The following is an 8,851-nucleotide window of genomic DNA, read 5'->3' as shown; positions in this document are numbered from 1 at the left end:
TATCCAGCCTAGGGCGTATGTGCCGTGCCCTCTCCGTCACAAACAGTCGACAGGCTGGACTGCAGCCTGCAAGTGCAGACTTGCTTCTACTCAGTGTAACTGAGGAGGAAAGACAACCAGTCCCATCCCTTCTGCGGTGCCCCACGGGGGAGGCGGAGAGTCTCCCTTCCCGTCTCAGCCCAAAGTTGAGGACACTGTCATCTCCGGCTCTCCTCTATCGATGACAGCATTCTTTATTACCTCATGGCTTTGCAGACCGAGTCGTCGGTTTAACCCCCTCTGGACAAAGGGACACACTGACAAGTGGAAAGACGAGGTTACACACTAGAGTCAGCAAGTGACATAACTGGAATTCAGCCCCAGCCTTCAGGAGCAGGCAGACTCAGTCCCTTTCTCTGTTTCCTGTGAGCAGAGAGGGCCTTACCCCAGGAAGGGAAAGAGAAGCCACTGAACTGCCAGTTACAAGGAAGAAGGCTGAGCCAGGAGGCCAGAATCGATAGAAAGGAACTTGGCAATCCACCAGGGATGTCTGGCATGGCCTCACAGAGGTGGAGAATAAGAGGCATGCTTTTGAGACTTCTGCATTCCCAGGGTAAAACCCTCACGGATCTCAAATGAGAGAAGACTTCATACAGAGGTGTGGTCTTGACTGCCTCAGGGGTCACACTGCCCCTCCAAACCAGCCCCTCAAGATGGTTCTCGGACACTCTATGAGAGTAACTAGCAGAGGGAAAAGACCCAAGAGCTTCGAGGTGACAAATCAGGGCCATAGATCTTAAAGAGCCAAATGCTTATAAATCTGACTAATTAATTAGTCAGCCCTGACGAGCTCCCCGCCATAATTCAGCATCTGCAATTAGATTTCATATTAAAGCATGCAAATTCAAGATTAAAACCAGTGAGAGATGGCATGACAGCCCCACCCCCTCCAGCCTCCCAGCCCGCACCACCAGCTCCTCAGGGTGCGAATTCCAGAACCTTCCCTTCCAGCAGCCACCGCTTTGTCTCTCAGGTTCCCATTGTGCTGTGCTGAGCCATGCCCAGCTGTGTGAGGCACCAGGGCCAGCTCCTCTCCTAGAAGATGGCTACATTTAGGTGGGGCAAACATTTGGTTCCAGGGACATTTGGGGACTTACAGGTTGCGAGGTCCTGTAGCCAAAGGTCATGGCGGAAACCTCTGAATAAAATGTAGGAAGTGCTACTGGCTGCTGGAGGGCAGCCACGCTCATGCCTGGTGACTTGGGGGAGGGACAGTCTCAGGGAGCAGGACTAGTTCTGTGATTGAGTATTTTAAATAAACTTTTTCTAGGAGGGAGGAGCCAGTGCTCTACAGGGCCACACAGCCTTGCTGCTTACAGTGCACAGTGATGCTTTAGTCAGCGAAGGGCCACACTTATGACAATGACAGACTGCGTGACATTGTAGCTTTATTTGTGACCATGCTCTGTGATGGTCAAGCAGTGACAAAACAGCCAAGAACAGTCTGGCATGGTGGTACACACCTTTAATCCCAGCACTCGGGGAGGCAAAGGCAGGTGGCTCTCTGGAGGCCAGCCTGGTCTACAGAGTGAGTCCAGGACAGCCAAGGATACACAGAAATCCTGTCTCGAAAACAATAACAACAACAGCAACAACAAAAACCAAACAAAAGAAAAAAAAAATAGCCAAGAACAGGTTTCTGAGAAGGTATCCCCACCAGAAAGTAGCTAGTTTAATCCATTGGAGGGTCATCAGGTGGGCAGTGGACATCTGGCGTGAGTGACTTTCCTTGCTTGCACAAATGCTCATGAATACAAACACAGATGTTTGCTGGACGGACACACACACACACACACACACACACACACACACACACACACACACACACCATGCAAGTTTGGGCAGTTTAGCATGTGCCACACTCTGCAGGAGTAGCCTCATTTGATCTCGGTCGCCCTCTATAGGATCAGCACCATTGTGCAGGACAGGTGACTGTTTCAAGTCACAGTGAGGAAGGACCCATGGTGGGTTACAATTCTACTCAAATACCCTGAGGCCAGAGTGGGCTTTGGGAAGCCCAGAGGTAACAGGGATCTCTGGGCACACAGTGTGGGCCCGTCACTGAGAATGCATGATTGGCTGTTCCTGGTGCAGCAGGGTCTCTGTAGTGCTCCGTGGCTTTTTGCACAGACACCAGAACGTGCCTTACTAGTTCCTGTTTGGTGGTTGGCGTTCACCAAATAGACTGAGTCCCAGGGCCTGCTGCAATGCATGGCATAACTGGTTGCCAGACAGTGTCTGCTGACCTAATATGCAAGGGTGGCACCCAAGCCCAGGCCCGTCTACTCAATCTCCATGGGACACATATGTGTACTGAGCAAGGACAGGTCACTGACTATAGCCAACCCACTCATGCCCACAGCATCCTGGAGACCCAGATTCTGTTTCCAGTACCCAGGCTTTCTGAACTGTCCTGGCTGCCACCCGCCTGTGGCGTGGGTACACAGTGCAGCAACACTAACTCTCTGACATTTCTGATGCTGAGCTGGCTCCTCCTGCATGCTGTTCAGAATCCTGGATGACCAGAGACCACCCTGATACAGGCGAGCACTTTCCATTTGTTCAGCATAATAGCTTGAGCACTTGGTGGCAGGAGACAACAGCTCGTTCCCGAGGGCCCACTGGCACAAAAGGAAAGCCTGGGGACTGCTTGCCGTTACACGGCCAGTGGCATGCCATCATCATTAGGACAATTCTTGGGAGCTCAGGATGAGGAAGGCACTCATACAGGACGCATTGTGGTGTCCCTCACAGTGGACCATGCTAAGATGGAGTGAAGGAGCCATGTGTGCTGTGGCCACTTGTCTTGCCTAGGTCTCTGCCTCAGCTGGTGAGGAGCCTTCGGAGCCCTGGGACTTGGGGTGAGCTGAGTGACAGGGTTCTGGCCTTTTTCCTGCCTTCCCCTCTGCAGTGAGTTTGTAAAGGGGCAGGGGAGAGTGGATACCCCTGAGCAGGCTCCCAACAGCACCCCCCATAATCCCCTCTCTTACCTTTGGCTGGGGACTGGGGGCAAGCAGCTGCTCCATGGCCGGTCGCATCCGCTGAGTTTGCGGGACTTGGGGAAGCCAGAGCTTGGACTTAAAGCCTGTAGGGGCTGCCTCATGCAGGTGTGACCATGTCGGTGCTCAAAGCCCTTGCCAGGTGATGGGATCAGGCAGGGGGCACAGCAGCCCTTCTGCTTTGACTAGAAGTGTCTCCTACCTTTCTGCCCACTCAACCCTGATGAGGGACTTGGGCTGTGGCACAGCTGGGTTGGGACCTGGAATACTAGGGTGCCAGTTTCTTAGCTGTTTAGTGGGTATCATAATAGGGTGACACAGGGCACTGGACAGAGTGACCAGGGTACATGATGACCCGTTCCTTTCTTTGGATTAGCTACAGCTTCTTGGAGTGGGGACGGTGCCCACATTGCTTGTGGCTGGAGTTACCTACACCTGCCCCTGCCTGAGGCACAGGAGTTCTCTGGGCCTATTTGTTAGGTGAGTGAATGCCCGTCAGGCTTCCTGGGCCAGCTCCCGGCTGGTACACCTGCCAGCTGCTCAGCCCATCTGGTGCCATCTGGGCCAGTGACAAAGCCATCCAGCAGACTGCACACCAAAGGCCCTGTAGTACAAACAGGGGGTGTTCCCTCCCCCAGACAGTGTCCTGCATGGGACAGAAGGTTATGGGGTGCACTGGTGCCCCTGTGAGGAAAGGACTGTGGATGCAGATGCCTAGCAGGTGCCTCTCCCCGGAACTGCTCTCCGAAGCCCAGCTTTTCCTGCCTGTCTGCCACCCCCCCCCCCACTGATTTCAGAGCCCCAGTGTGGAAGACAGCCTGATCCCAGAGCCCCTGCTCCCTCCCCATCCAGCACACACCCTCCGGGGCAGCTGAGTCAGTCATCCAGCAGGCCCAGGGCTGCATTTCTGTTTGGGGTTTTGGAGATGTGACCTCCCGCAAACCAATTCACCCCTGCAAATCCCCCAGCTCCTAAGACTCCTGGGTAGATTACAGCGGTCATCCATGCAGGGGACACACAGATGAAGACAGTGAGGTTTCAAGGTGGCCAGAGCACCCGTAGCTGGATTGGCCTTGCCCACTTGGCCAGTAACTCCAGTAGTCTGTCCGCATGATGATCCACGGGTACCACTGTGCAGGTGTGAGTGTGGAAGGAAGCTGAGAGATAGACACGGCCCAGGGTCAGCTGGATGACCTGAGCATCTGGGAGGTGTTGCATCCCACCTGCTGGAGCCCCGGCCTTGTGCTTGCTTCAAACCACCTGGGGCCCTGCCATTGCCCCCACCCCACCCCCAAACCCCTAACAGGGTCTAAGGCAAGTACGAAGGAAAAGCAGCCATAGTGCCCAAACCAGGTGAGTTGTCCAGTGAGTGTGGATGGAAGATTGTGGTGTCGCCCACCAGCACCAGCACCGTCTTTGGCCCAGCTGCAGATCTCTGAGGTCTCTGTGGATACCAGTGAATGCTCCTACCTACAAGTCTGAAGAACAAACGAACTCCAGAGAGAATGTTGACTCTGTCCCTGAGACAACCAGGAATCACAAGTCTACAGATGGCAGAGACCAAGGTCTCTTGGGCCGCCTTCTCTGCTGTCCTGAAGGGGAAACTGCAGCTCAAAAGGCAAGGGATCTTGGCCTGAGCTCCCTGTTGGTGGGCGGTGTTGGGATGCGAGCCCTGTGGCAGGATGCTCTCTGGCCCTCAGCTCCGGCTCCAGAACCACCCCATCTGTCACACATATGCTCATCAGCAGCGTTGGCTGCGCAACCAATGAAGAAATGATTTCACTAGGACTCATGCGCCAAGGGGTAGGGGCTGCTGGCCTAGGTCTGGACGCAGCCTCTCCAACGCTGGTCTAACACTGGTCTGAGAGGCACAGCCGTGCAAGCACCTCAGGTGTGCAAACACATCCTGGCTAGGCCCATGCCGGCTAGAGCACCTTTGCTATGGCACTGTTCCACACGGATGAGTCCCTAGCCTATGCAAACTGCATGAAGAAATGGTGGGTGACCTTTATCCTGTCCACTCTGACTGTGAAGGACAGTTCTCAGATTGCCTCTGGAAGCTTTGTGAGAGCCTCATCAGGCCTGTGGGTACCCTGGTATTTTTGTTGCTTGGTTTGCTTTGCGGCTTGAGACCATGCCTGCTGTTTACCCCAGGCTGGCCTCGAACCTTGAGATCTTCCTGTCTCAGGCTCTCAGGTTCTAGGATTATAGGTGTTTGTCACTCTGCCTGGCTTAGCTTTGACTTCCAAAGTGACCGGTGAGGAGAAGCAGGAAGTGGAGTGTCCTCTAAATGCTAACCCTGAGCCAGGCCGAAGCTGTCACCATACTGATTCTCACTGCCCCAGTCTCCCGGAAAGAACTGGGATGGGACATCCACGGTCAGCAGTGTCGCTTTCACCCACGGTCAGCAGTGTCACTTGTGAGGACACCGCGGTCAGCAGTGTCGCTGGCACCCACCTCTGACCCCACAGCCAGTGCAGTGAACCTTTCACAGTTCCGCAGGCAATCTGAGAAATCTAAGGTCTAGTGAGGAGTGAGGTGTGGTGATGTGGACCTGTTACCTCAGCATGCAAGTGGTGACACGAACCCGTGACCCCAGCATGAAAGCAACCAGATGAGTTACATAGTATACCCAATCTCCAAAAAAAAAAAAAAAGAAAGAAAGAAAGAAAAAAAGAAAAAAAGGATCTGGGGTGCACTGCATCCATAGTGACCAAATTTAGGGAGAGCCCACTGTGTCTGCCCAGTCCCCACTTCTAGCAACACAGCTGACAGAGGACAAAGGCCGACGACTTTGCCACCCCAGGGCTTGGCACGTCCCCTAAATGTCCATAAGCACCAGAGGACAGGCTGGACAAGGATCCGGCCTGTTTCCCAGTTGTAAGCATGCTAGCCCTTTGCTCTGCTACCTTCACTTTTCCAGACTGCAACTCCAGGGCCAGGCTTTAGTTTTAGGTGGGTGAGCATCACACTGCAGGCAGGTTGTGTGTCTTGGGGCCTTTGTAGTGTTCTTCTCATAGAGGGACACAGCGGTGTCAGAGGTACTCCAGGTGAGAGGGACACAGATGTCAGAGGTATCCCAGGTGAGAGGGACACAGATGTCAGAGAGGTATCCCAGGTGAGAGGGACACAGATGTCAGAGAGGTATCCCAGGTGAGAGGGACACAGATGTCAGAGAGGTATCCCAGGTGAGAGGGACACAGATGTCAGAGGTACCCCAGGTGAGAGGGACACAGCGGTGTCAGAGGTACCCCAGGTGAGAGGGACACAGATGTCAGAGGTACCCCAGGTGAGAGGGACACAGATGTCAGAGAGGTATCCCAGGTGAGAGGGACACAGATGTCAGAGGTACCCCAGGTGAGAGGGACACAGATGTCAGAGAGGTACCCCAGGTGAGAGGGACACAGATGTCAGAGAGGTATCCCAGGTGAGAGGGACACAGATGTCAGAGGTATCCCAGGTGAGAGGGACACAGATGTCAGAGGCACCCCAGGTGAGAGGGACACAGCGGTGTCAGAGGTACCCCAGGTGAGAGGGACACAGATGTCAGAGGTATCCCAGGTGAGAGGGACACAGATGTCAGAGAGGTATCCCAGGTGAGAGGGACACAGATGTCAGAGGTATCCCAGGTGAGAGGGACACAGATGTCAGAGGCACTCCAGGTGAGAGGGACACAGCGGTGTCAGAGGTACCCCAGGTGAGAGGGACACAGATGTCAGAGGTATCCCAGGTGAGAGGGACACAGATGTCAGAGAGGTATCCCAGGTGAGAGGGACACAGATGTCAGAGAGGTACCCCAGGTGAGAGGGACACAGATGTCAGAGAGGTACCCCAGGTGAGAGGGACACAGATGTCAGAGAGGTACCCCAGGTGAGAGGGACACAGATGTCAGAGGTACCCCAGGTGAGAGGGACACAGTGGTGTCAGAGGTACCCCAGGTGAGAGGGACACAGATGTCAGAGGTACCCCAGGTGAGAGGGACACAGATGTCAGAGAGGTATCCCAGGTGAGAGGGACACAGATGTCAGAGAGGTATCCCAGGTGAGAGGGACACAGATGTCAGAGAGGTACCCCAGGTGAGAGGGACACAGATGTCAGAGAGGTATCCCAGGTGAGAGGGACACAGATGTCAGAGAGGTACCCCAGGTGAGAGGGACACAGATGTCAGAGGTACCCCAGGTGAGAGGGACACAGTGGTGTCAGAGGTACCCCAGGTGAGAGGACACAGATGTCAGAGGTACCCCAGGTGAGAGGGACACAGATGTCAGAGAGGTATCCCAGGTGAGAGGGACACAGATGTCAGAGAGGTATCCCAGGTGAGAGGGACACAGATGTCAGAGAGGTATCCCAGGTGAGAGGGACACAGATGTCAGAGGTATCCCAGGTGAGAGGGACACGGGTGCTAGAGGTACCCCAGGTGAGAGGGACACAGATGTCAGAGGTACCCCAGGTGAGAGGGACACAGATGTCAGAGAGGTATCCCAGGTGAGAGGGACACAGATGTCAGAGAGGCACCCCAGGTGAGAGGGACACAGATGTCAGAGGTATCCCAGGTGAGAGGGACACAGATGTCAGAGGTATCCCAGGTGAGAGGGACACAGCGGTGTCAGAGGTACCCCAGGTGAGAGGGACACAGCGGTGTCAGAGGTATCCCAGGTGAGAGGGACACGGGTGCTAGAGGTACCCCAGGTGAGAGGTGTCTATGAGTCTCAGCCCATCAAACAAGCTGGCTTTTTAAAATACCATGTAGATCATAAACTACAAAGCCTATAGGAGGGAGCAGAGGGAGACTGGTTCTAGGGCGCCTTCTCTGAAATGTCTCGTGACCACTGCCCAGCTCTCCTCAGTTCTGAAGCCAGGTGTCAGCACACCGTGTCCTCTTGCTCCTGTAGGTCTCTCATGTGACTTGAGCCATCCAGACACAGGCTGAGGACAAACCAGAACAGAGCCACCATGTTCTCAAGTACAAATTTAATAAAGCCCCGAGGCAGTCTAGGCCACAAGCTACCTACAGGAACAAACGTCCCACTCCGTTTTGGAACCACCAAGAGCTGCTGGGGGGCCGGTGACCACCAGCATCACACAGATGGGTGTGTGCATACCGTGATATAACTGCTGGAACTACAGATAGCCCTAGGTCAAAACCAAACAGGTCAAGTGGGTATTGGTGTGTAGAACTCACTCTCCCATGTCCCTGCTGTGGAACTTGCAGGCTCCATGTTACTCATGCAGACTGTGCATGGGCCACGGGGATCTGATCTGCAGGCAAGCTGAGTACACGTCCGGGTGGCAGACATCTTCCCAGGGCTGTGCAAACTTTCCATCCAAGTGAAGCTGGCACCACACTTCAGAAGCCCGGGGGCCTTTCCTGGGCATACACCAGGCTCCAGCCGCAGCTCCTCACTCAAGTGGGAACGGTGTGCAGGTTCCTGGTGGAAGGAGCTTCCTGGCTTTGAGCGCTGCAGCCCTAAGCTGGCTCCACAGAGTGGAGGAGGGACCAGGACTCCTGGCCATCCCCAGCATGGTGAGGATGCAAGAACCTGATGAGACAGGAGATGCATGGCTGCTGCCTCTGCCTCAACACCCTGAATCTGGAGAAAGATCTTACGATAGGTGGGGAAAGGGAGGCCCAGGAGTGCAATGGGTGAGAAAACACAGGGAAGTTCAAAACAAGAGAGCAGAGCTGACAGAGGTGGAGCGAGGATGTGTGGGATGAACCCTCAGCCTCCAGGGCCTGTCAGTGCAAAAGGACGGGCTTTGCAGTCCCTGGAGTGCAGCGTGCCCAGCGACCTCCATAAGGTAACGAGGAGGGG

Source organism: Acomys russatus, chromosome 19 (genome assembly GCF_903995435.1).
Source record: "Acomys russatus chromosome 19, mAcoRus1.1, whole genome shotgun sequence".
Lineage (NCBI taxonomy): Eukaryota > Metazoa > Chordata > Mammalia > Rodentia > Muridae > Acomys > Acomys russatus.
This window is presented reverse-complemented; position numbering follows the sequence as displayed.